The sequence below is a fragment of the Agelaius tricolor genome, unplaced genomic scaffold (genome assembly GCF_023055355.1).
Source record: "Agelaius tricolor isolate 1412-34295 unplaced genomic scaffold, bAgeTri1.0.p SCAF_84, whole genome shotgun sequence".
NCBI lineage: Eukaryota > Metazoa > Chordata > Aves > Passeriformes > Icteridae > Agelaius > Agelaius tricolor.
Window position 1 is genome coordinate 629,017 of NW_027269344.1, and position 27,123 is coordinate 656,139.

A 27,123-nucleotide genomic window follows, 5' to 3' on the forward strand; every position below is an offset into this window, starting at 1 on the left:
TGCTCTCTTGCTCTCTTGTCCGAAATGGCTTCACGTGTCGCGCTGACACCCACTTCAGACCTCGCCCTGTGGAAACACAAGCGAAACCCTTGCCCCAAGTGATTAGTTTGAAAGGACCCTTTAAGAATCATTGACACAAAACATCGAATGTCAAATGGCATGAAATCACACGTATTGAATGTCCCCTTCAGGAGCTGTTTGAAGAATTGTGAATTCAGACCGTTGTTCTGAATGGCCTTTGATAAGTCTTTGATCACTTCATGACCCAACCTTTCCCACCTTGGATTTTGACCTTGTGCATCATATGTCACTGGCATTATTATGTCTCCTGATCCTCTGATCAGACCCTTTTCTTTTGATAATTCATTTCTAATTTCCTTCCAGTCTATTGCTTCTATCGGTCGTTCTTCTTCCTCCTTTGGAAACTCCATTGGCCATTGCCTGCACAATGGAATCGTGGAGGCTCTTGGTGATCCTTCGCTCCATGTTCTTTGACTTGAGGTTTTCGGTCTTGCTCCTAAATCTGAAAAAGAAACTTGAGGTTCTCTTGAACGTGTTCTTTTTGCTGCATCAAAAGACTGCAGAAGATTTCTTGCTGCTTCCGCTACTGAAAGCATCCATGCTGGAATTCCCTCTCTTGCTGTAATGTGTATCATTTCTTCTCCTTGAGGCTGTGCTTCATCTGAGCTGTCTTCAACTTCATATGATCCTGAAGTTGATGGAAAATTATCCTTTTGTTGTGTTGCTGTTGTTGTTTTTGTTTTCTTTAATGTGGTTTTCCTTTTATATATCGTTGGAAAAAATTGTTGCATTGTCGCAGTTTGGCCAGCAGGTGATGTGGTGGCGATGTCGAGCAGGTCCGACATGCCCTGCAGTGTGGTCATCCCTCCACGAGGTGGCGCTGTCGCCTGCCTGGACGACCGTGATGATGACACGAACTTGATCAGTTCCTGCTTGTCAGACTGCAACGCTTGCAATCGTGTTTGAGACCGAGTTTGCATGGTTGTTGACTGAGCTGGCATTGAGGGTTGAATACTTGAATGTTTCTTTTGAGTGGAAGAGGTTTGAACCATAGGGATTGAGGCTAAAGGCATTGGGACCGGAGAGGGGGTGGAGCCCTGGGATGTTGAACCCCAAGCGTGGCCCCTCCTCATTGCCCGAGACGTCACAGGGGATCGGACCTGCCCCCGTCCTCACTCAGCACGCACCTCCCGCGCACGCGCGCCTTCGGGAACGCCCCCTGCCTCCCCTGTACTGACGTCACTGTCTCCGTCCTGCTCCACCTCCGAAGTCTCCTCCCTATTGTCTGTTCCTGTCCCTCTCTCCTCCTCCTCTGACGCTGTAGCCACACCCCCCGCCAAAGCGCGCGGCCCTCCCCCTGCCGGTATCCCCTTTCGCGCCGTGTTTCGAGCCGATCTCTGCGTCCAGATTTCCGGGTCTGACGTCACCACCAGACGTCCCCTGCGTCCCCCCACAGTAGCCTGCTGGAGCCCTGCAGCCGCCCCGCCCTTTCTACCCGTGTCTGACGCTGCCGCGTCGGTTTGAGAGCCCTCCCCAGCTCTCCCGCGAGCCTTGCTCATCACGCGCACTTTTGGCACCGCGCCAGCCGAGGCTGCCGCCGCCCTTGACGCTGCGCTCGCAAAAGCCACACCAGAACCCGTGTCCCCCATCGCTTCCGTGCCCCTCCCGCCAGCCGCCGCCGCCGCGCCGCCACGCCTGCCACGAGAGAGCGCATCCCTCCTTCCCTCTTGTTCCCTTTGAACCCCCCCTCCCCGACTCTGCCACTTTTGCCACCTCCTCTCCCTCTGACTCCTGCGAATCGGGGCGGTGTGCTCCTAAAGAGCGACCTGTCTCCTTGATATCGCTGGGAGAAAACCTCATTTCATCAGGGAGTGGAATGGTATCATCTGTGCCTCAGTCGGAGCCTGAAGCCCCTGCACTCTCTGGGGTCTCAGGACGCTTTGGGGTTCCCTTGGGTCTTCGGGATGGTGGGACTGAAGGCAATGACTTTTTCCTTGTCCCCCTTTCTCGGGCACTTTTTCCCCCGGGCCAATCGGGATCAGAGCCAATCTCCGTTTCAAACCTTGCTCTCCTCCCTCTGCCCCTGTGGGACTCGCAACAAGTTGTTGCCTGGCTGACCCTCTAAATTGAGTCGAGGTCGCCTCTAACATAATTCTTGCTGAAGACCGCAATTTCAAGGCTGTCTTATCATCATTGGTGGCTAAAAAATATAGGTGTCTATTAACTTCTTGCCAAAAACCTACTTCAAATAACAAATGTGTCTCTGAGTACGGGTAATTACACTGCACCCACAACAATAACTCTCTACGTTTTTTCTTTGGGATCCCCTTAGTGTGTGTGTCTGCCACGCCCTGTAGGTCGGACAGAATCTCTATTTGTTCCTGGGAAAGTGTATCCCCATGTTCTTAATTCTTGACCTTCTTACCGAATTTGTCGTCAGAGCAGTCCGAAGGCTCCTGGTCACTGCCCGCAGATTACAGGAGATGGATTCGGAGGCGCCTTTCCGATTCCGATCCGGGCTGTTCTGCTACGAACTTTCTTCGGCCGAAGTGGAGTGCAATGTTCTCAGTGGCTGCTGTGTCTTCAGACTCTCCTGGCTGCTTTCTGGCTGCTTTCCCGAGGAGTTATCAGTGCTCTCCTGGGAATGAGTCCAGCTCGGGAGCTGCCCACTCGGCACTTCAAGGCTGCCCCTGTGCAAGAGGTGCACACCAGAGCTCACCGTGGCTCAGCGAGTGCCCGCCGGATGCTGCTGGGTCGCCGGTCGCCGCCGGGTAGCCCCCCGGATCACCCACCGGGTGCCCACCCAGGGACGCCAAATGTCGGGTTCAGCTGTCTGTCTCTGCCTGGACACGGGTAGGGCGGTTCTTGGGTGGCACACACTTCAAAGGACGAGTCTGGACTCTTCAGCTTTTCGATCTTCAGATTGTTTATTGTTTCTTATCTACAAAATTTTCTGTCTGCCCAACAGAGGTCTGATCTGCAAGGCAGCCAAGGGCACTCATGACCACCCACGGGGTGGTCATGTCTTTTTATACTAAAATCTACATACATGATATTTACTTTTATTTTCCAATACTTTTCACCCATATTAGCAAGTACACCTTCACCATAAACCAATCCCCAAGTGCCAACATCACCACAGGAGATGGAAGACAAGAAGAAAGAAGAAGGACGAGACACGACCTGATCCCCCATCTTGTCTCCATAACCCCCCTGTACCAAAAACCTTAAAGTTTATATTTCACCCTATAAATGTGTCCCTTTTACACCCTTCACTCTAAAGTGATTCTCATGTGCTCAAACTGCTGTCACTTCTGTGGATGGATCAAAATCAAGCCACCAAGCACTCTTGGCAACATTCCAGGATTTCCGAGACCCCCAAGGGTTCTCCTGGCATCTCTGGACATCGGGAGCGATGTGCTGAGTTCTCACAAACTATTAGAATAGCTGCATGTAAAAAGACAGCACACAGGTGTGAAAGATTTGTACAAGGAAGCTCTTGCCCAGCGTTGGCCTGTCACCAAGGAAAGGTGTAAAACATGCGTATCAACCTGTGAGCAATCGCAGACTGGAGACTGGAGAGACATCCTTTGGAAGATGACCCTCTGCATTTCAGAAAGGGTAAAGGCTTATGGGACGCGTGGCAGGTAGACTATATTGGACCCTTTAAGAAGTCAGGAGTTAAACACTTTGTGCTAGTAGGAGTAGAAATTGTATCTGGGATGGTCCAGGCCAATGCTTTTAAAAGACCTACAGGTGATAATACTGTTAAAGCATTGCAGGGATGGTTTGGAATTTTCCCAAAACCACAGGAAATTCAATCTGATAATGGGTCCCACTTCACTGCTAGAATTGTACAGGATTAGGCAAAAAATGAAGGAATTAAATGGACTTTTCACACCCCTTACTACCCTCAGGCTAACGGGATCGTGGAAAGGACCAATGGTCTTTTGGAATGACTTTTGAAACCAGAGGAGGGAAATTGGGATGTTCAGTTATGGGAAGCTGTGAAAAGTGTGAATGACAGATGGGGGTGTAAATGGGTGTCCCAAAATCACTGCCTTTTGCCCCATAGCTCCAAGCATAATTGCCTCTCTAGGGAGACCAGCTGATTTCAAGATTCCAGCATATTACCCTGGACAACCTGTTCTGGTGGACCTCCTACTGTAGGGGAACTACCACTAGTGCTAAAAACCCCTCTGAATAAACATGCATGGGTAGCCTCTGATGCTCTAGGGAGAGAGCATCGGATAAATACACACTGGATAATTCCATCATTCTAACTTTTTCTGTCCCTTAGTGGCAGGATTCTGTTGTGTTTACTTTTACAGAAGAACCCTGAGGGACATGAGGATCATCTGAACCATGATAACACTGGTGATACTTTTCTGCATCCTACCACAATTCCGTGGACAGAATCCTGCTGAGTGGTCGTGGTCTGAAGCTACCATCCATCACACTAATGTTCTAGGATCATATACCAAAGGGTCATCACCTGAACCTAGAGCCTATAGTGCTGCATGACTCTGAGATATATCGCCCAAGTGAGTGGGGATGGGATCAGAAGGACTGGACTAGAGCCCTAACTGGAACAATTGGTGAGTCGATTGTGGTAGCGTGCAGAAAAGTGGAAGGATCTCTCTATGAGAAAGCCACCTCCATTGCAGGTGCTGGAAATTTTTTAGAACCAGATGGAAAAAACTATTTGCACATCCCTACAACAGAACTGTGTCCTACGACAAAGTGGGAGTGTACCAAACAAATTCCCCTCACTCTGTGCTGCTGGCAGGAGTATGTTGGTAACTACACTTTAGGCCCCAGAACCAACAATGCAATTACAAAGGATTGTAGAAATTAATCAACTGATTGCTGGCATAATTTTACTTTAGCCAAACCAACTTATGTGACACGCCGTTAGCAAAATAACTTGACAAATCGGTTATGTTTAAAAGGCCTGGTTTACAAACTTAAGATAAATGCTATAACAAAGCCCACACTGAGTACAGTAGTCACACCCCAGTGGGTAGAAAGGACTGAGAGCACCCTTAGTCAACTTGATACTGAATGGCCTTGGTCCCAGGCTTTTGTTCATTTTTCCAGATCCATGGGAAACGTGAGGGATTTAAACCTATCAACTGTCATTATGCATGAAAATCAGATATACACTAGGCAGGAATGGGAAAACCAAAAAACCTGGCAGCTTCAAGGGATAGTGGGGAAAAAAATTAGTATAGGATCCGAATGATTAACGGAACTACCCATAGTAACGCAACCTCAATCGGTGTTTTGACAGATCAAACAAATAAGCATGAAAAGGTTTGTACGCACCCAAGCTTACAGGATTGTTGGCACAATTTTACATTGGCACAAACCATAGAAGTGGTTTGTCTTTGGTCCAAAAAATGTAGGCCTGTAGGGCCTACATTTTAAGTTTATAGTAAATGCTATAGCCCAACTGGTTACAATTTACACCACCACCACTCCAGCCCAACCACCGCTTATGCTTAGCCCAAGAATTTTTGAAAATGGACCAGATATAATTAGGAAAACAGGACAACAACAAATACTGTTCAATCCAGCATGGTTCTCTTAAACAAGTCAAATTGCTGATGCAAAGTAATGTCTCAGAAATTCAGCCGGCCTGTTCACCGTTTTTTGCAAACTTCCTTTGAGTGTTGGATGACCTGCTTGCAAAAGCGGAACTCTTTTAAAAGACGGACGCTAAGAGACATAACCGGTGTTGTGGGAACAGGATTGGGAATTCTAAAGAGTATTGATTCAGAAGTATTAATGAATAAAATTGGCTGCGACAACTAGAGATTTGACCAAGTTACAACAACTACTGCAGTCATCCTTATTGGCTTTAGGAACACACCAGTGGCTGCTATCAAACATTTTGACAAATTGGGAAAAGGTAAATGTAAATGACCACAAATTGGTAAATGATGCACTCGGTGCTACACAAAACAACATTTCTTTGGCTCTCAGCTGTATCCAGGCACAATTGTGGATGCAGTCAGTTGCTGCCTCAATGATAAGAGAAGGTGAAGAAGACACTTTTCCTACTGAAATTTAGAAAATAATTTGGGACAGTGCCACTGATTTTGAAAGAGAATTCCAATCCTGGTGGAACCTGGTGAATTTAACTTACAATCCCATTACAAACATAGCCATGGCTTTTGTGTTAACCATACGTAATGCCTCAGTGCATTTGATATTTCCTATGATTGCATTAGGGCTGAATCATGATGGAGCTGTTCTCTATCCTTATGAGCATTGGGAATGGGCCCGTCAAATGGGTGAGAAACTGCAAAATGTTAATTTAGAATCTTGTCTTGTCCGAGAACAACAAGGGCTCATCTGTGAAAGCAATGCAATCATAGCTCAAGACATTTGTTTAGACACAGAGCAAAATATCTGTCATTTTGAAATTCATCCTAATGAGACTTCTGAAACAGTCCTTATATATATAGGCAATAGATGTGCATGCTTCAGACCTGCTTGTGATTTTGTATTTGTAGAGAATGTTGTAGTAGATACTAAAAATTATTCAAATGTTTGTGCTTGTAACTTTACCAAGATTACAGGATGTGATTTCTTTTATGAAGCTCCAGTTCACCTCTCACTACCTATTGCAATCCAACTACACACTGATTCACAAACTGATGCCTACTCCTATTGGGATGGATCTCACTTTGGTAAGACAACTGCTGCTCCATCGAGACTTAGTTGAAATCCTTGAGAAGATTGAGAAAAACGCACAGAAAGCCCTGGTGACTGCTCATCACAATGTGAGACAGATACCCCGTGTCATGGAAAGGGTGGAGAAAGATGCCCAGCACAGGTGGTGGGATACTCTTTTAGGTGGTCTCCTACTGCCACGAGTGTCCTGAGCAGTCTGTGTCATCCCATTGTTATCCTTCTGATACCGAATCTGTTTGGTTTTATTTTATCAGCAGTCCCATTCGTTATGAATTGGAGCATGAAACAGCTGACAAGATTGACGTCTATAGTTAATGCAAACAACTTGGCTGATGTCCCATGCACTGTGAACATCCCCAAGACTTTGACACAAGGCAATTATGAATGAAGCATATGTGTTTTGGAATAATCCTAATTTCCATTTATGATTTTGTGGGAATTACTTTTGATTTTTAGTGAATTGGTTTAGAAAATCATTTTAAAGTTAGTGCTTATATTATGATTTGTTTATTGCTTTTGCTTTTGATATTTGTGATTTGTTTTGACCATTTGAGAATGGTTATAAAAATAATACTATTTTATTAATTAACCATTTGAAAATAGTTATAAAATTGATACTGTTGTGATCAATATTAATTATGTTTGTTTATTGTCTCCCTTTTTTTTCCCCTCTTCTTCCTATCCTTTCTTTTCCTCCTTTCTCTCTCTCTCTCTCTGTCATGCTGTCTCTATTTTTCCGGGTTCTACTACCAACGTACAGCGAGTCATGAAGACCTATCAGCGACACTCCAGAGCCCTGCTGATGACGATCCCTTCAAGACAATTGTGAGTCACGGGGTCGTGCGAGAGTCTGTCTGAAATATCCCTCATCTGCCTCACGATCGTCACTGGGGACCACTGAAAATCTCGGGCTTTGTAGGAGAAAGTTACACAAGCCAAAGGCTTCGAGACCTGAGAGCACAATGTTAGGTTATTGTTTTCACAGGTGTTGTTTGCTGTATGCTACACTGAGCCCAATGAGAAGAAGAAGGAAGCACCGTGCCCTTTTTGCAACAACAGCCTTGGGAGCTGTCCCACCTCTCGGCCTGGCTGGATTCTCCTGAGTTCTGGGTGGTCCCCCCACAGAAGACCCTCACTTGTTTTACAACCACCATGACAGACAGACTGAGATGTAAGGAGCCTCTCCATCAAGGACTGAGACACGAAACCCCCATGTGAAAAGGCCCCTCTGCTCCTTCCAAGGACTGGGACTGAAACCCCCAGCCCCGGGCAGGTGTGTGGGGGAGGCAAGCTGACCAAAGCGAGATGTTTGCCTGCAGGTTGTGACCGCTGGACCAAGAAGACAATGGCTCTCATTTACTGCTGAGAACATGGACTACCTGTTACATCTATTCCTTATTCTATCTGTTTCCCCCCTCCCCGGCAATTTCCAATAGAGTTATCATTAAAAAAACCTCTGAGTTAGCCAGAGACTTCGAGATCTCCCCAACATAACAGGCGGATCCTCGACTGGACTGGACCAAAGGACTTCGTCTCTATGTTTGGTAGCTCTATCCCCCTCTTTCTCTCTCTCTCTCTTTTGTCTCTCTCTTCCTCTATCTTTTTCTCTCCCTTAATCCCTCTCTCACATTTTGCAGTGGTCATTCAATAAAGGTGCATTTGTTTCGATTATCATTGCAAACCCCCTTGTACCGTGTTGGTTCTTTTTGCACCCTGAGATCAAATCCACGAACCATCACGAAACCCATCTGTTAGGACGGATCGTGACACCCCCCGAAGAACCCTCCCCAAATTCCCCCCCAAAGCCCCTCAGCACCCCCAGACCCTGCTAAAACCCCCTCAAGTTCCCCCCAGACCCTCCCCAAATCCCCCCAAACGTCCTCAAGACCCCTCCCCAAATTCCCCTTACGACCCCTCCAGGACCCCTCACCTGTTCCTGCACCTCCTCAGCAGCTCCCGGAGCCCCCCGTCCTCTCCCAGCGCCTCCCCCGCTCTCTCCAGCGCCTCCCGCAGGACCCGCCCGAGCCCGGGGCGGCTCCCGGGGGTCCCCGAGGGGGTCCCGGGGGGCGGAGGAGGTGGAAGGGGGGCGCCCGCTCCATGCCCGGCCCCGGGGTCAGGGGGCGCCGCTTCAGGCTCGGCTCTGATTGGCTGGAGCGGCGCGGGGAGGGCAGGAGTTGCAATGGAAAGACGCCCGGTGATTGGTTGTTTTCGTAGAGGGCGTGGTGATTGACAGGAGAGGGGCGGGAGAGGCGGGCTTTGCTGAGGAGAGGTGCGCGGTGATTGGTTAGTTCAGCTCGAGAGAGGCGGGCATTGCTGAGGGAAGACCTGCGGTGATTGGTTGGTTCGGCACATCAGAGGCGGGCGTATCTGACGGGAGGTGTGCGGTGATTGGTTGGATTGGCGCACGGGGAGGCCGGTGTTCCTGAGGGGAGGTGATTGGATGGTTTGGGGCGGGGCGTCCGCTATTGGCTGGGAAAAGTCCGGGATTTTTAAGAGAACATTCCCGGTTTTCTGGGGAAAACCTCTCAGATTATTAAGGAAAAATTCCCGTTTTTTGAAGGAGAAACATTCCCTGATTTTTTGACTCCACATGACCCCAAATAACCCAAATAACCCCGAAACACTTGAAATAAACCCCAAATAACCCTAAAAAAACCCAAACAATACCTAAAAGTCTGCCAAATAACCCCAAATAAATCCAAATAACCCCAAAAAACAAAAAAAACCCCTCAAATTAAACATAAAAACCCCCAAATGATTTCAAGTACACCTAAAAAAAAAAACATATACACCAACATAAACCCCAAGAACCCCAAATAATTCCAAATAAGCCCAAATTAACCCAAATAACCCAAAATAATTCCAAAGAACCCCATATAAATAGAAATAAACCAAGTAAAACCCAAGATAAACCCCAAATAGTCCATAAATACCATAAATAAACCCCAAACAAACCCTAAATAAACCCAAATAAACCCCAAGTAAGCCCAGTTCCTCCCGTCCTCACGCCATAACAGATCCCGACCAATCAGAACGCGCAGTACTGATGACAATCCAGTTGCTGGGCAGAAACTCAGAGCACTGGCCCCGCTCAGCGATTTTCAGCGAATCCGCGCCCGGCCCGACTCTGACTCATCACTTGCCAGGCACAGTCAAGGCCTCTCACTGCGTTCAATAATCAGAGACTGCGCGGGGTAATTTCCAACCAATCAGAGCGTGTCTCGCTGATGACTCATCAGTTGCGAGGAGCGGAATTTGGGGACCAGGGGAAGGTGACCCTGAGGATGGGCTGGGGGCCCCAAATTAATCCAAAACGGGGTTGGGACCCCAAAACGGAGCAGGAGGGGCCTGGAGCCCCCAAAACCAAACACAGGGGAGGGGACTGGGGGAACGATTGGAAAGGGGAAGGAGAGAGGGGAAAAGCCTCCACTGAAATGGAAAATGTAAACCTCCTCCCTTAGAAGACGAAGAAGAAGAAGAAGAAAAGAAGAAGAAGAAGGAGAAGGAGAAGGAGAAGGAGAAGGAGAAGGAGAAGGAGAAGGAGAAGGAGAAGAAAAGCTGAAATTTTGGGAATCCAGTGGGAAAATGGCTGATCCTCTGGGAATCCATTTCTTACCCCCCAAAGACAGGGCAAAGGCAGGGCGGTGGGGTTTTTATAAGGTATCCCAAGGGTGGAGTTGGGGTTTGGGTCAGGGGAGGAGTTCTTAGCAACACAAGAAGGATGAGATCAAATTCCTGCCTCTTAGCAACAGCAGCATTCCACACAGAACGTGTCCCTAAATCCTAAATTTCCTCTAAAACAACTGAGAAATTATGGAACTGCAGATATATTCGATCAATTTCCTTCATCTAACCCAGTTTGGAGAGTTTTTCAAGGATGAAGGTGAAGCAGAGGAAAATTAAGGCCAAACCAAAGGGCTAAGCAGCCAGGTGTGTTCCCATCATGGATCACAGGGAATGTGCGTGACCAGGGCTGTGCCCAAAGTGCCTCCTCCAGTGGGGGATGGAGCTGGAGCAGCGCACGAAGCTCTGCCCGCACTCGGGGCACTCGCAGGGCTCCCCTTACCGGTGCCTCCGTTGGTGTTGGGTCAAGTTAGAGCTGCTGGAGAAGCTCTTCCCACACTGGGGACACTCGTAGGGCCTCTCCTCTGTGTGGATGCGCTGGTGGGTGATGAGGGTGGAGTTGTGCTTGAATCCCTTCCCACAGTCAGGGCATTGGAAGGGCCTCTCCTCTCTGTGAATCCAATAGTGCAGGAGTGTCGTAACGGCGGGAGAGATGCGACACACCATATGCGATGAATAGCAAATCTCGAAGTTTATTGAAAGCTTACACATATTTATATTAGTGTTAATGAAGCTTATGCATATTGCAAAATCTGAGCTCATTATTGGTTAAAGCACACTATAATCAAACACACCTACTTCTATCTCTTAACAATTATTTTGCTTCTATGTGTACATTCTTCTAATTTCTCTACCTTGGGATAACTACATTTTCTGGCAAGCAATTTTCTCCCCCGTCTTCCCGTTTTAGAGAAGGTCACTGTGACCTTCATCAGTAATTGGGCATCGGTTGCTCAGTTCCCAGCTTGTTTCTCTTACCCTTATCCATTGGTATCACATCGGAATGTCCTTTCTCAGCTAACCAATTATCCAAAAAGCTCTCTACATCTCCCCTGTTTTTCTGTTGAACAAGCATAGTTTGATTAAATGCAGTAGTTATCATCTTTCTCACCATATTCTGCAAGCATATACAAAAACAAGGCAAAACTAATACTAACAACAAAACTACAATAGCTACTACAATGCTAACCTTAATAAGTGAACGTAACCACGATCCTAAGTTTAAAGATTTGAGCCATCCATCAATACCAAGGCCTGATTTGTGTGAAGCCTTTGTTTCAGTGAAGTCTGACGTATCAACAAAGTCTTTCAGCATCTTGGTTAAACACAGGAAACAGAGAAAAATAACTCGGAACTAACTCACCTATAAAATATTAAGAAATACAAATCAGATGATGTGTTTTAGATTGGATATTTGAGACAAATAAGCAGTGTAGAATAACTCATGTGCTTGTGAATCTCCTTATGCAAAGCCAGTGAAGAACTTAACACATGTGAGACAAGCTACAGCTCACACTGGTTATTTTCAGAGGGAAAAAAATATAAGAAGTGATGGAGAAGTTACAAGTTGAGTCAGGTGCTTAGAGTATTGCAGGTTTGCTTTAAATTGAACAGGTACAAGAAATATGTTTCTAAGTACAAAGGGACGTTAATGCAGTGGTATGATTTTTAAACTTATATTCTCTTTCAGATTAAAATGTAAATTAAATGAGAGAATATTTTAAATGACATATTGTGTTCTCACTTGGACAAAGAAAAAGGATAACAACTAAGTACAAAATACTCTTTGTTTGATGTTACAGGAAAAGCTAAGCAACAGTTTTCCTGTAGACTGAAATCATTATTCAAACAATAGAATGAATGTTTTCTAGGCTACAAACATCAGTGTTTATGCTTTATGTTTTAAAAGTCAATTGATGCTTAAACAGTAGGGATGAATATATTCTTTTTGGTAATTATTTATCAAAATTGTCCACGATAATAATAATAATAATATTAATATTATGGTTGGAAGTCTATTATATATTTTAGTATCTGTTTTGAGTGGAGTTTTGTTGTTTTTGTTGTTTGGAGGGAGTTGTTTTTTTTTTTTTTTTTTTTTTTTTTTTGTGCAAACTAACATTCAGGTTAAATTATAATTCTAAATGTTACATGACATCCAGTCCAGTTTTCTAAACATATAAATGTATACAATGAGTAACAGTTGTTTGGATTTTCTTCCTGCACCTGTATAAGCAGTTATAGCATCTGATAAGGACTTTAGTGATCTTTTTGGGCATTAAATCTAACTCCACTGTCCTATCACGACCTTTTTTGAGCAAATCAGTTAAAATTTCAATTTTCTGAAAAAGAGTTTTATGTTGTTGAAGTGGAGGAGATATCCATTCTAAGGCCCATATCTCCCCCGTTTTTCTGTTATGCTAAGTAAGTGCACCCAGTAAAAAAATTTTTGTCTACACCAAACTGTCAGCTGTACAGGGAGATCAAAATCACGTCTCTGAACACTGCCTTGTGTAACACAGTCTAATATCTGCTGCAGTGTTTCAGCCCGTTCAGGGGTTATACGAACAGGCTGTGCTGGATTAGTTCCCTTTAACAAAGGTCAAAGTGCATCTAACAGTTCAGTGTTCAATTCGCATAGGTGGAAAAAGAATATACAGCATAATAGAACTCTCCCCTACATAGCCAGCGTCCATTATTCTAGATAAAACAAACAATCTTAACACTGTAGCCGAGAAATGTCTTAAAAGCAAAACTCTCACAGATAATCCATCAATAATGAGTGGTCTCTTTACTCTCGTTGGGACTTTTGTGGGTGAACAGTCACCAAATTCACTGTCTGCTGCTGTTGCTAGGTCTACCCCGAGGCTCCCGGCGGTTGCGGGCTGAAGGCAGGTTTAGCCGAAGTGGTGATAGCTGCGGGCAGCCGCGGGGCGGGCGGACTCACCGGAGCCCGCTGCTCCACGGGGGGTGGAAGGCCCGTCCTGCCGCCCCCCCTTCGGCTCGGGGACGGGGCGGCTGCGGAGCGGTGCTGGCGGCTGCGGAGCGGGAGGCGGCCGCGCTGCAGCTGCTGAGTCGCCCAGGGCCGGGGCCGGCACGAGCCTCTCCGGCGGGGCGGCTGCGGGCTGTGCGCTGCGGCAGGGCGGCGGAGGGTGCAGGTCCGGAGCGGGAGGAGGCGGAGGCGGTGCAGGGTTTAACACCGGGGCAGGCGGCGCGGACGGCACGGCTGGAATACGCGCGGGGGGGCTGCTGCCCGCGGCAGAAGCCGATAGCTGCAGGGAGCTGCTTTTTAGAGCAGGAGCTTGTATCGGCGGGGCCCCAAACCAGTCTCTGCAACTCCTGTCGCCTTCATGGGCTGCACTAGTCTGCTGGGCAGCTCTTTCCTCTGCCTTGTATTTCAAGAATTCAGCATGCACGACCCGTCATAAATTTCCCAACTTTCTCGCGGCTTTATCAGCATCTATGACCGCCTGCCACAACTAATCCCCAAATATACGGCAGTCTGATAACGTATGCACTGTGCAAAGAGTCCGAAAAAGTCTTTGAGCATACGCACGAGCTAACAACCCATGAAGCTCTTTCTACAAATGTATACCCGTAACCGTACGCTTTTATAAAAAGCTAGGAAATAAATCATATGCTGCTTGCCTGACTTTATCCGTGTTGAACGATAATAGCGCGCTTCTTGCAGCCCTTTTCCAGCTTCGGCAGCACGTATCAGCCGGGCCCTGCTATCAGGTCGCCCGGGGCCGGCACCTTCCCTTTTTCAGCGGTGCTTATTGCCGTCCTCGGCTGCGATAGGACCTGAACTTGACTTTTACGCCTCCGACCGTGGCTAGTCCCAAAGGTACACGTCCGGGGTCACCATTTGTCGTAACGGCGGGAGAGATGCGACACACCATATGCGATGAATAGCAAATCTCGAAGTTTATTGAAAGCTTACACATATTTATATTAGTGTTAATGAAGCTTATGCATATTGCAAAATCTGAGCTCATTATTGGTTAAAGCACACTATAATCAAACACACCTACTTCTATCTCTTAACAATTATTTTGCTTCTATGTGTACATTCTTCTAATTTCTCTACCTTGGGATAACTACATTTTCTGGCAAGCAATTTTCTCCCCCGTCTTCCCGTTTTAGAGAAGGTCACTGTGACCTTCATCAGTAATTGGGCATCGGTTGCTCAGTTCCCAGCTTGTTTCTCTTACCCTTATCCATTGGTATCACATCGGAATGTCCTTTCTCAGCTAACCAATTATCCAAAAAGCTCTCTACACAGGAGGAGATGGGAGCTGGTCTGAATCTCTTCCCACACTCCCCACACTCATAGGGCCGTTCCCCAGTGTGGATCCTCTGGTGCACAATCAGGTCGCAGTTCCACCTGAAGCTCTTCCCACACTCCACGCACCTGTGGGGCTTCTCCCCATCATGGAGCTGCTCATGGAGCACCAGCTCCGAGCTCTGGTTCCATCTCCGGCCGCCTTCCCAGCCCAGGCTGGCTCTTTCCCCCTCACATCCCCGCCATCTGCGTTTGCAGCCCCTCCTCGTGCAGCAGCTCCGGGGCTTCCTGTGCTGTGGAGCCGCTCAAAACGGCCTCTGCCACCAGGTTCTGCCGCGGGCATTTGTCCTCCCTGCTCTCCATGCTCAGCTCCTGCTCTGGGGGAGGAAGGACAAGGACAGCATGGGATTTGCCTCCGTGCCACAGGCAAGGGCAAGGAGATCCCCCCAGGGCTGAGCTGCAGCCGGGGGCCCTGCTGGGCTGGGAGATGGAGCAGCACAGAGGGGAAAGGGGCACTCATCGCCAGCTCGGGGCTGTGCACAAATCACAAACAGGACTGGACTGCTAGGAACGTGTCTTGAGCTGTTTTATTTCCCAGCATCTGTCTCATTACTTGGTTATGACAATGGTAAGTTGCCAGTAGCTCACATCACAGGTAGCAGACAAAGAACTTCATGTTAAAACTTACTTTAAAAGGTTTTTGACCAATCACGCAAAGCAAAGCCATACTGACAGTAGTTCTATCCAAGCACTATAAGCACATTGACGGTTAAAACAATGCTCCCTTATTTCAAATACAATACCTGCTTGTAAGCCTTAAAACACAATGCACAGAGCTCCATTATTAAGCTTGGAACTTCCTAATATCCTGCTAGATACACTTTTCTGCAGGTTAGGGAGTTATTCTAGATAAGTGTTAATGCACAGATCATTGTTCTATTTCTCCCACTTTCTACTTCTTATATAACTTTTCTGCTGACCAATCTTATGGTTACTGCAAAGCTCTAATCAGTTCTACTGTCTCTGAGGCTTGTCTTTTGAAGCTTTTCCAAAACCCTCTGATTTTAAGCATTCAACAGACACTGATTTCCCCCTCACCTGCCTCAGTGACCCAGGGCATCTTCCTCTTCCTTGCAGCCTCCCAAGTGTTGGCAATGGGAAATCCTGGTTTGGGGAAAACAAGGGATGAGCACGTTGAGTTTGAAGGTTCCTCTGCCCGAGTCCATCTCTACAAGGCAGAGGCCATCTGGGCTCCAGAAAAACCTCCCAAACACCAAGATTCAGCCCTGAAAAAGCCACCCAGGAGTTCCCTGTCCCTGGTCCCTCCCCTCTGGTGTTCGGGGGTTCCACCCTGTCCCAGCTGCTGGGGTCACGCTTGGATTGGGGATCCCCCTTCTCCTCGGTGCCCGCCCTGCCCAGGCTGCTGGCAGTCCTAGCAATGCCAAAAGCTCCCCCCGCTTAGCTCTCCCCATTTCGGGATGCCGGGGCTCTTTGGGCTCCCGGGCTCCCTTCTCCCCTCATTCTCTGCTCTGGGCTGCAGCGGCTCCAAGGAGTCCCCCCTGCCCCTCTCCAGGCTCTTGAGGCTCCCGCCAATGGCGGCGCTCCCCCCTCTCTGGGCTCCCCACTTTGGGCTCCTGGGGCACACAGGGCTCTGCTCCTCCAGGCTGCCTCTGCCGGCAGCCGCCACCGCCAGCCCCCGATGTCCCCCCAGGGGGCCTTTTCCACTCAGCCTTGGACTTCTTCATTCTCCAAAATCCCCCCAAAAACCCAACCCAGGGACCGTCTGGATATCTGGGCCGAGCTCCCCCTCCCCGCTCACCGGCGCGATGGGGGAGGCGATGATCCCACAGGTGGGGGCTGCAAATTCAGGCAGGGATCGAAGGCGTGGCTCCCTCAGTTCAGCCTCGATCCGCTTTTGTCCCTCCTCTTCCATCCCTCCTCCCCCTGCTCCTCCCCCCTAGCCCCACCTCCTTTTCCCCCTTCATCCCTGCCCTTCCCTGCCTCCTCCTCCTCCCCCAGCAGCAGCCACACCCTCGGTGCCCGTTCCCGCAGCCCTCGCAGCCCGCGGCAGGAGCGGGGATGGAGCCGGGACGGGTCGGGATGGGCAGCACGGGGCTCTCGGCTGCTCCCAGCCGCTGCGGGCGGGGGGAACCCGGCCCGGGCCAAAGGCGAGGCAAACTGGGCAAACTGGGGGCTGCACATCCAAACTGGGCCTTGCTGGGGACCCTGCCTGGCCACTGCCAGCCCTTGGGGCTCCTCCCGGCACATCCGCCAGGGGGGAACGCACACAGGGCTGGGGGATCCCAGCAGTGGCAGCACTGCCAGGGACTGGGCTGCACTGGGACCGTACTGGGAGTGACTGGGGCTGTACTGGGCTTGTACTGACATCATACTGGGATCGCACTGCCATGCCAGGGCACACTGTGATTGCACTAATGGAGAGTGGGATCATACTGGGATCATACTGGGATTGTACTGGGAGTGAGTAGGAGCCTGCAGGGGGCAACTGAGACCATGTTAGGGGCAAATGGGATATACTGGGAGTGACTGGGAGTCACCGTGAGCAACTGGGAACATACTAGGACCAACTGAAATGAACTGGGTGCATACTGGGGGTGATTGGAAACTGCTGGGCTTACACGGGGATGAACTGGGATCATGGCTGGAGGTGACTGGGATCATACTGGCAGTGAGTGCCACTACACTGAGGCTGACTGGGAGTGCTTGTGAGCAAATGGGATCATACTGGAAGGAACTGGAAAGATGCTGGAGATAACTGGGGTACACTGGGATATACTGGGAGCGACTGGAAGGGAAGTGAGGGTGAAAGAGAGCAACTGGAACCATGTAGAGCAAAACTGGTTTATTCTGGCAGAGACTGGGAGCACACTGGGCTCATATCTGGATCATACTGGGAGTGACTGGACTAATACTGGGAGTGACTGAGTGTCACAGTGAGCACACCCTGCACAGCATCCCCCATACTGGGCCTGACTGGGAGCCACTGGGAGCAAATGGCATCATACTGGGACTCACTGAGTTGATTGAGGAAGCAACTGGAACCATGCTGGCGGCAGCTGGGACCATGCTGGGAGAGACTGGAAGTAAGTGGGATTATAATTGTGAAAAGTGCATATTTTGTGATTGGGTTTTCACAAATATGAAAATGAATATTATACATCTTGTGTTAGAAACTAATGCTGTATTAATTCTCTTAAGAAGTGGGTTAAATACAGTTTTAGGTTATTACAAAATATTAAAATAGAAACTATGCTTGGTAAGAGACTTTCTTTAAAGAAAGGACTTGCAGCGAGATAGCAGCCCCAGGACACCTAAATCATTCAGAGAAAAACAATTTATTGCCCTCTTATCAGAAGAAATGAACTTCTTCCCGCCTCGAAGGCGCTGTTAGGATTCAGAGGAAGAAGGTGGCACTGACCAGAAACCCATGTTTGAATGGAATTTATGCATCATGTATGAAGTGTAGGAATATGCAACAGGCTATTGTTTTTAAGGGTTAATCCTTTGTTAACAGGTGTCCTTTTTAGGGTTTGTGCTGCCCAGAAAAAGGTACCCGGACTCCATAACACTTTGTATTTGTTGTCTCATATTGTCCTAATTCAAATTGTCCAAATTTTTATTACTCTAATAGTATTACTTTTATGATAATTATTTTATTACTATTAAACTTTTAAAATTTTAAAAACAAGTGATTGGCGTTTTTCACAATTTGGTAGCAGAGGATGGTTACCAACACCTCACTGCCGGTGCTTCAGGAGAGTCAGAGTGGGGAAGGTGCCCCCTGCCCTCTTCAGCAGCCTCGCTCTGTTTGCCCTGGGGTGACCGACAGACGCAGGTTATGGTGGACAAAAGGAGACAATAAAACAAAGACAAGGGAAAAAGGCTCCCTACAACCACGGCAATTGGCCCCCTAAGAGTAGTAATGTACACGAAGAACATGGGAAGGAAAAGGGATTGGTAAGTATTTCTCAGGGGGGATGAATGTGAGTGAATGAGAGGCGGGCTGGTTGTGCCAGACCTGCCAAGTGAGTGCTGGAGTCTCCCATGCTGCGTTTCTGACTTTCCACGGTAAGTGGCTGTCGCAGACATCTTTCATAAAAAATCCTTTCTTAGGATTTTTCCTTGTGAGAAGCTGCAGTTTTCAGCAACCAAAGTAAACAATGGTTATCTGCTGCTGTGGAATGCAACAGGTGGACCCGTGATTGGTCTCCTGTGGGTGTTTGGATTTCTTGACCACTCATGGCAGAGCTGGCTCTTGCTCTCTGTCTGAGACACAGATCTTTGTTATTCATTCTTTTCTATTCTTAGCTTAGCTAGCTTCTCAAGAAACCTTTTCCTTTCTATTGCTTTTTAGTATAGTCTAATGTAACATATATCATAAAATAATAAATCAAGCCTTCTGATCATGGAGTCAACATTCTCGTCTCTTCTTCATCCTGAAAACCCTTGTGACTACAGTCACAAGTGGCCAGTAAAGAGACAAAGTGAATGTTAAAAGGAGTGAGAGAATCCCCCGGGGTAACTGGGACTGGGTCTCAGAGAGGGGCTGGACCCCTCGGAGGAAGGGAGCAGAGGAGTTTCCTAGCCCAATCCACTAGCAAATGGGACAAAAGGGGCTCCTAAAAACCTGCTGGGTTGAGGGATTAATATTCCAAGAGCATTCAGGGTAAAGCAAAATTCTGCCGGATTGAGAATATGCTCAAGAGCATTTGGGATTGGACAACACAGGTGGATTGAGAAATAAAAAAAGTGTTGGGGAAGATGAAACAGGAAAGCCTTATAAATATGATTGTCTGGCAAAAGATTTTGACAATATAGAAACTATAAGCAAGATTGAAATCAAAGCAAGCTTTGAGATACCTCAGTTACTGAACAACTGGAAAATGATGGTATGGCTGGCTGAAGGTAATCCCCTTTTGATGGAACAATTCCCTCTGCTTGCAGACAGATCCAAGGGTCAGAGCAGATCCTGCCAGCTTGGCAGAAGGGGTCCAAAGAGGAGTTTTTACGGTTTAAAATGTAACACAGTGTGGTAATGTAATGATTCTTATAGGCTGTATGTAAATGCTATAGGACGTGCATCTTGTACTAGATTGGCTAGTGAGAAATAGAATATTCAACACAGAAGATTTATTGAATTGTAATGGGAACCTCACTCTCTTACACTTTTACCCTCTTACTCTCTCACCCTCTCATCCTCTCTACCCCTCTCTTCTCTCGGGCCTGCTCCAGCTGTGCCTGGCAGCTGCAAGCAGGGCCCTGCACCCGGGCCCTTTGCAATAAACCGCAAGTTCCAGGGCCTGGCTGCAGAGATCTCTCGTCTCCGTCCGTCCTGACCGTCCTACCCCCCGACGCTCCTACACCCAAGAGCATCTGGGGTTGGCCAACACAGCTGGGTTGAGGAAAATCCAATAGCACCAGGACTGGCCAGAAATACCTAAAATTGTAATAGGTGATGTGAAAGTAAAAGGTACCTTATTGTTGTCTTGTTTGTGTGTGAGAGTGAGTCACACACAAAATCAGCCTCAGCTTCCCGGGCAGGTGGGAAGGGGGGGCTGTGGAAAGAGGTGTGTGTGACCCACAAATAAGCCATTGTCCCTTGGGTGGGTGGGGGCTGTGGCAGAGCATGTGTGTGACTGCAAACAGGCCATTGTCCCCCCGGGCCTGTGAGGGGGCCGTAGCTGAAGAGTGTGAGTGACACAAATCAGCCTCACAGGTGAACGGGCACCGGAGGCAGCAGAGTCAGGGCCCTCCCAGGAGGCCGGGAGATACTGAGACCCAGAGGCCAACGCCAAGGGGAGGGGGCCACAGGGAGCCGCGATTCTCTGTCAACAGGGATCCACTTTGTGTCCTGAGCGTGTGAAAGAATGTGTGGAAGTGAATGAGAAATAGAAGCGAGGGAATGTAGACAAATGAAAGTATATGTAATGTAGATTGTGCATTTTAAGCTTCACTATATCTCCTTGGAGAGAGGTGGATTGCACTGAAAGTAGTGTGAGAAAAGTTTTTTATTTTTAAGTGTGTAGTTGAAAGAAAAGTGGTATTTAGGTTGTTAGTGAAAGTGAAAAACAGAGGCAGATGATGAATAGATAAGATCTTGAAAAATGAGACAGAAAACCAGTAAGTTGGATTACAGGGGAAAAAAAAGAAAAAAAAAGAGGGAATACAAGCATACTAGCAGAGATACCCCAAAAGGGTAGCCCTTTGGCAGTTATGTTAGCTAACAGAGATACAACTCCTTGCAAAAGGAGAAAGTACAGGGTATGTAGTAGTTGATGGGAACAACATGCAAACTATGGAAAAAGGGAAATTAACCTTAAACTAGTAAGCTCAAACTCATGAATTATATACTTTAAAAAGAGCACTAGAATATTTAACACAAAATAAAGGAACCATATCTACTGATTGAAGGTATGCCTTTAGCGTAGTACATATCTTTAAAAATTTGGAAAGGAAAAAGATTACTTAATTCAAGAGGAAAAGGTTTAGTACATGAGGAACTTATTTCAGAGGTTTTAGAGGCATTAAAATTACCTAAAAGAGATAGCTATAGTACATATTGAGGAACCCCAAAAGGGAAAGACCCCAGAAATAAGAGGAAATAATTTGGCAGATGACGAAGCCAAGGATACAGCAGAAAGTGGAGCTGAGTGAGTTATGTTAATATTAACTCCAAACGAGGAAAAACTGGAAATTCCAAAGTTTAGGGAAGCCGAGAAAAAAGAATTAAACAAGACAGGAAGTGAACAAGATAAATCAGGGAAATGGAAACTTCTTGATGGAAGACAATTACTTAATAAAATGTGCTTACTAGGAAAATATTAGAAGACATGCATCAGAAAACCCACTGGGGTACTCAAGATTTGTGTGATCATTTTTTAAGGAACTATGGGTGCACTGGGATTTTTGGAGTAGCAAAGCAAGAAACTGAAAGATGCTTAATTTGCCAAAGGATAAATAAAAAGGTGATCAGAAAAACAACATTAGGAGGTTGTGAGTTAGCTCGTCGACCATTTCAAAGTATCTAAGCAGAAGTTTAGATTTGTTAGGCTCTGGATTTATTTGTAAAAAAACCCATTTAATCTAGAAGAAAGAGAATATGCCATAGGTTAGACAGGAGATTTTAGGAGAATAAAAATCTTTAAAGTATCAGAAACACCCGAGACAAAACAGGAAAAGAAAAAGGGGAAATGAAAGGGAGGGGAACAAGAGGAAAAGTCAGAAAGAGAGTGGGATCCTCTGCAGCTCTTGCCCCCTCCGTTCGCGGCCGAGGCGCCTGTCCCGGGTCCCGGCTCGCTGCCCGCCTCAGCTCCGCCTGCCCCGGTTTCCATCCCAGGTGCGGGCTCACTGCCCAGGGCAGCTCCACCTGCCCCGGCGCTGGCGGTGAATTTGTGTGCCCTGCTCCCACTGCCCGGCCCGCGGCCGCTCTGCCGGCCATGCTGGGGAAGATGGGGGTTGCTCTGTCCTGCCGCGTGGGCCGAGGTCACCGCGCCGACCGCACCGAGGCCGGGTCCCGGCCATCCCATCCCCGGCTGCCCTGCCCGTGCCAGCTGCGCTGGGCACCGCCGCTGCTGCTGCCGGGGTCTCCCACCTGCCTTTTCTCTGCCGGGAGCTGCCGGATCAGCCGCCATAAGCCATGTGGGGGCTGCCCACGCTCCGGCTCGGTCTCCACGGGAAGATCCCCCTCTGGCGATTCCGGCAGCAGACCCTGCCCACACTCCGACCGAGCCTCGGCGGGATATCCTCCGTGCTCCAGCGTGGCTGCTCTGGGGGCTGCAGGGGGATCTCTGCATCCCCATGGATCTGCAGGGGGATCTCTGCATCCCCATGGATCTCTGCATCTGGCACCGCCGTTTTTGGAGGCACCAGGAATAGGCTGTGCTCTGCCTGAAGCTCTTCTCACAATCCCCACACCCTTCCCGGCACAGGGAGGCTTTTACCTCCTCACAGCTCCCCAGGCTGGGTTGGCAGCCCCTCCTCATGTGGGATCTCTGGGGCTTTTCCTCCCCATTGGATTCCTGCGCCGTGGAGCTGTTCCAAATGGCCTCTTCCACGAGGTTCTGTGGCAGGGATTTGTTCTCCCTGGTCTCTGTCTGCAGCTCAGAGCGTGAGGGAGGAAGGACAAAGAGAGGAAGAGACAGGGAGAAGGGAAAAGGAAAAGGCAGGAGGAGAGGAAGGAACAAGAAGGAACAAGGGAGGAAGGAGATGGGAAAGGAACATAGATGGATGTAGGACAGAATGAGGAGAAGAAGGAGGGTGGACAAGGAGAAGATGGGATTTGCCTCCATGCCAGAGGGAAGGGGAAGGAGATCCCCCCAGTCCATCCCTGGCAGGATGGCGTTGGCAGTGAGGCTGTCCTGCAGCGATGCTGGGCTGGGAGATGGAGCAGCAGGGAGGGGAAAGGGGCAGTGATTCCTCCTGCCCTGCCTGGCTGTCCCAGTCTGGAGCGTCCTGGCGCTGCCGAGGCCCTTGGAGCGTCCGGCACTCAGGAGCCCGGAGCTCACGGCTGCTTTATAAAGCTGACAAAGTCGGCAGCATGGGTCTGTGTATGCTCTGCAGCAAACTGGGTTTATTGGTACAGGAACAGGGGACAGGTAAGGTTCATCTACAACCGGCAAATGTTCATGCACTTCGACAATGACATGGGTCAGTACAAGGACCGGGAGAGATCCCTCAGCAAATCCGGCACGGGCACAACAGACCCAGCCTGGACACAGGGAGGGAATTTATTACCAACCAAATCACAGCAGCACAAGGAGAAGGGAAAGAAATCTCTCCAGCACCTTCCCCCTACCCAATGGGGATCACCCAGAACAGGGGTCACCAGGGCTCTGCCCAACGGGGGTCACTGGGGATCATCCAGCACAGATCCTCCCATGGGGGATGGAGCTGGAGCAGCGCACGAAGCTCTTCCCACACTCGGGACACTCACAGGGCCTCTCCCTGGTGTGCAAGTGCTGGTGAGTGACGATCTCTGAATCCCATTTGAAGCTCTTCTGACATTCCAAGCACTCCTAGGGCCATTCCCCAGTGTGGATCTTGTGGTGCTTGCTGAGGTCGGAGGTCCCACTGAAGCTCTTCCCACATTCCCCACACTCCCAGGGCCTCTCCCCAGGGTGGATGTTCAGGTGTTCCATCAGGGTGGAGCTGTAGCTGAAACCCTTCCCACATTCCAAGCATTTGTGGGGCTTCTCCCTGCCATGAGGCTTCTCCACCAGCTCTGAGCTCTGGCTGGATCTCAGGCCGCCTTCCTGGCTCAGGGGGGCTCTTTCCTCCCTGCAGCTCCCTGGGCTGGGTTTGCAGCCCCTCCTCGTGCGGAATGTCTGGGCCTTTTCCTCTTCCTCCATCTGGCCACAGCTTGGGAATGACAGACCCTGGTTTGGGGAAAACAAGGTGGGAGCGCCTTGGAGTAGAGGCTCCTCCTGGCCAGGTCCATCTGTAGAAGTCAGCAGGAGTCTTGTGTCCATGAAAATCCCCACAATGTCAAGATTCAGCCCCAAAAAGCTCTTCCAGCAGTTCCCTATTGCTGATCTCTCCACTTTTGGGGTTCCAGAGGTTTCCTTTCCTTAGGATCATGGGGGTCCAATGGTTCCAGGGCTTCTCCATTCTCTGGCGTCCTGCTCAGGGATGATCCAGGGCCTTTTGGGGGTCCATGGGGGCCCTTCTCCCCTGATGCTCTACTTTGAGATCCCAGGGATCCCAGGGGTTCCTCTTCTCCAGGCTCCCCCCCTTTCCAGTCTGCCGGGGTCCCCCAGCTCTGGGATTGCCCCTCTCTGCTCTCCCCACTCTGGGGGTCCCAGGGGTTCCCCTCCTCTGCTCTCCCGGCGGTCCCCAGGACCAATGTCCTCCCCTGCCCATACAGGGCAATGGCCACGTGGGCCCCCAAAGATCCCCCAAGGGGCTCAGCTTTGGGCTCCTGCAAGATCCAAACCTACACACACAGAGAAAACAAAACCTCCCAGAGACACCAGATGATATTTGGGGTCAATTCCACAATCTGCGAGCTCCAAACACACCCCAATAAAAAACCCTCTCAGGGACCCCCCGACAGATTTGGGACGACCTCCCCCTCCCCGCTCACCTGCAAGACGAGGTGGGGGCGATGGTCCCGTGGCTGCGGCCACAGGGGGCACTGGAACCTCCTGTTCCTCCTGTTCCTGCCCCTGCTCCTCCTCTTCCTGCTCCTCCTTTTCCTCTCTCCCTCCTCCTCCTCCTCCTTCCTAATCCCACCTCCTCCCCGGTTCCTGCCTTCTGTGTATTTAGAGTGGAGGACCTTGCTTGTTTTTAGAACTAGAACAAAGATCCCAGATGGAGCAAGGCTTGCTGCTTTTAGTCAGAACTATCAGTGACTAAAGGTCACGTTTCCTTTGCTTTGGTCCTGTCCTTGTTCTCCTCAGTGTTCAGGCTGGGCTATGGGGTGTCCTTGTTTGCTGCATTCTCCGAGTTCCTCTTGCATCCTTTGGGCCATGGGTAGAACCTCCCAGGCACATTTAGTCTCTTCACCCACCCAGGGAAGCAAGGGAAACACAGCAGACGCTGTGTGGTTGTGTGCCTTAAGTCTACACCTCCCTGTCATGGTTTTGGTCCCTTCACAAAATGACGGAAAACCTCAGCGCAAAAGTTAAAGCTGAATTTTATGCTCTACGAGCCAAACACAATGCCAAACCTTCTCCCGGAGGAGAAGAACGGGCACAAAGTAACTGATTTAATTTGGAAAATGTTATTGATGGAGTATGTTCCTTACAACATGAAACAAAATTTAAACTAGGCAAAAATAAAACTATTGTCTGCTCAGTTTTGGGAGCTTGTCTCACAGCAGCTATAAAAACTCTCTTAAAGTGAAGAAGTGAGGAAAAAGCTATAATGGACTCCCTTCAAAGCCTAGTTGAAATTTGGAAAAAAAATTAAATGAAGAAAAGAATGAGATCCATCTGTTACAAGCTGCCCTTAGAGAGGAACATGTTAAGAATTCACTGAATGCTGATTCCTCAACACAGGCAGAGGAAAAGAAACTCCTCACATTAAACAGATTTATCCCCATAAGGAACTAGAGGCAGCAAAAAAACTGTGGAGAAAACTGCTGCCCTCATTTGAGATCCTTGGTTAAAACAGAATATAATTATATTAATGATGAAGATTTTGAACCACATATCACAACTAAACAAATACCATTCAGCACTACCAAATTGGCTGAGCTGAAGAAAGAATTTGGGTGCCTCCCACAAGAATCGGAGATAGAATATGTCTTCCAAGTGTCCCTCACTGGTGAAGATCAAATTAAATTAACTGAACAGGAGGCCAGTGGGTACTGGGGACATGGAGTTTTCTTAACAACAGGAGATAAGTGTGACATGTGGTCCCTAACACAATGTGTGCCTTTCTGGGCCGGGGGAATTAATCCTTTGGAAAGGGGAGACCCTTTAGCTATAGTCAGTGCCCCCGACCAGCTTTTGGAAGGCGCCCACAAAGCCACCTGCCTGCAAATGATTCATGAAAAAGGTTGATTCCTGGTTTTCAGTCACCAGTGCAATTACCTGTAAAGCCTGAAATTATGACTCCTTTAATTTGAGGGCTTCCTAAACCTACAGCAATTACTTTACAGAAAACCATAATGGCCTTGGGTCCCGTAGAGAGACTAGATAGATTCCTTGGTAACCCCACTGACCAAACTGGATCTACTGATCCTGGTTTCACTCCATACTCCATCCCCTCACAGCCCCCAGCTTCTCAATCTGATTCACCTGCCAGTAGCCGTAAAGTTTGGACATGGAGCGAGGTTGCAGTAGATTTGATTAATTACAGTAGATGATATGGACCTGTAAAAACCCTGGAGGAGAAATCAGAAAAAACCAACGGTGTTTGGTTTATCAGGGCTCCTTACGGTGAAAATTTAGGGAAGGGAAAACAGATCTCTAACTGCCAACGTTGGTGGTTGTTGGAAGTTAAAAGGGGGGTCCCCAGAGAGGTGATGGATGGTTTGTCCCTTGATAAATTACAGAAAATAATAACTAATTGACACTATCAGAAACCGAATTTATCAGTTCAACCCAGTGCACCCCTCCCTTCTCAGAATCCAGCCAGTGAGCCAAAAGAAACCCTCTCCCAGCCTCTCCCTCAGAATTTAGGATGTGAGCCAAAGCAAACACAGAACCAGAGAAACTAGGCTCTCCATCCCTTATAGGTGAGCGAAGGGCTGGAGCATGGATGTATCTGAGAATGCTCACTAAACATAAATCAGGAGATATATTGATCACAGCTATCACAGGCCTCAAACAGGCACTTGTAACCTTTCTGATTGACACTGGGGCACAAATCTCTGCACTAACAAAAAGGATGCCCAAAAGTGTAGAATTGTTCCAAGAAAGAAATAATGTTGTGTTTTAAACATCCTAGGAACTACAGAATCTCTGAATGTGGCATTAATAAAACTCACGCTCCATGGAGAGGAGTGTGGGAAAGACATTCTGTGC

At 48.5% G+C, this 27,123-nt stretch overlaps 1 protein-coding gene and 1 pseudogene across 2 annotated transcripts in view; both read left to right on the forward strand.

Annotated features, from left to right (window-relative positions):
* The window catches only part of LOC139585533 (zinc finger protein 502-like), a 93,341-nt gene that overhangs the window by 15,412 nt on the left and 50,806 nt on the right, over window positions 1-27,123 (forward strand). The window lies entirely within an intron of this gene.
* Window positions 24,520-26,987, forward strand: LOC139585570 (uncharacterized; annotated as a pseudogene).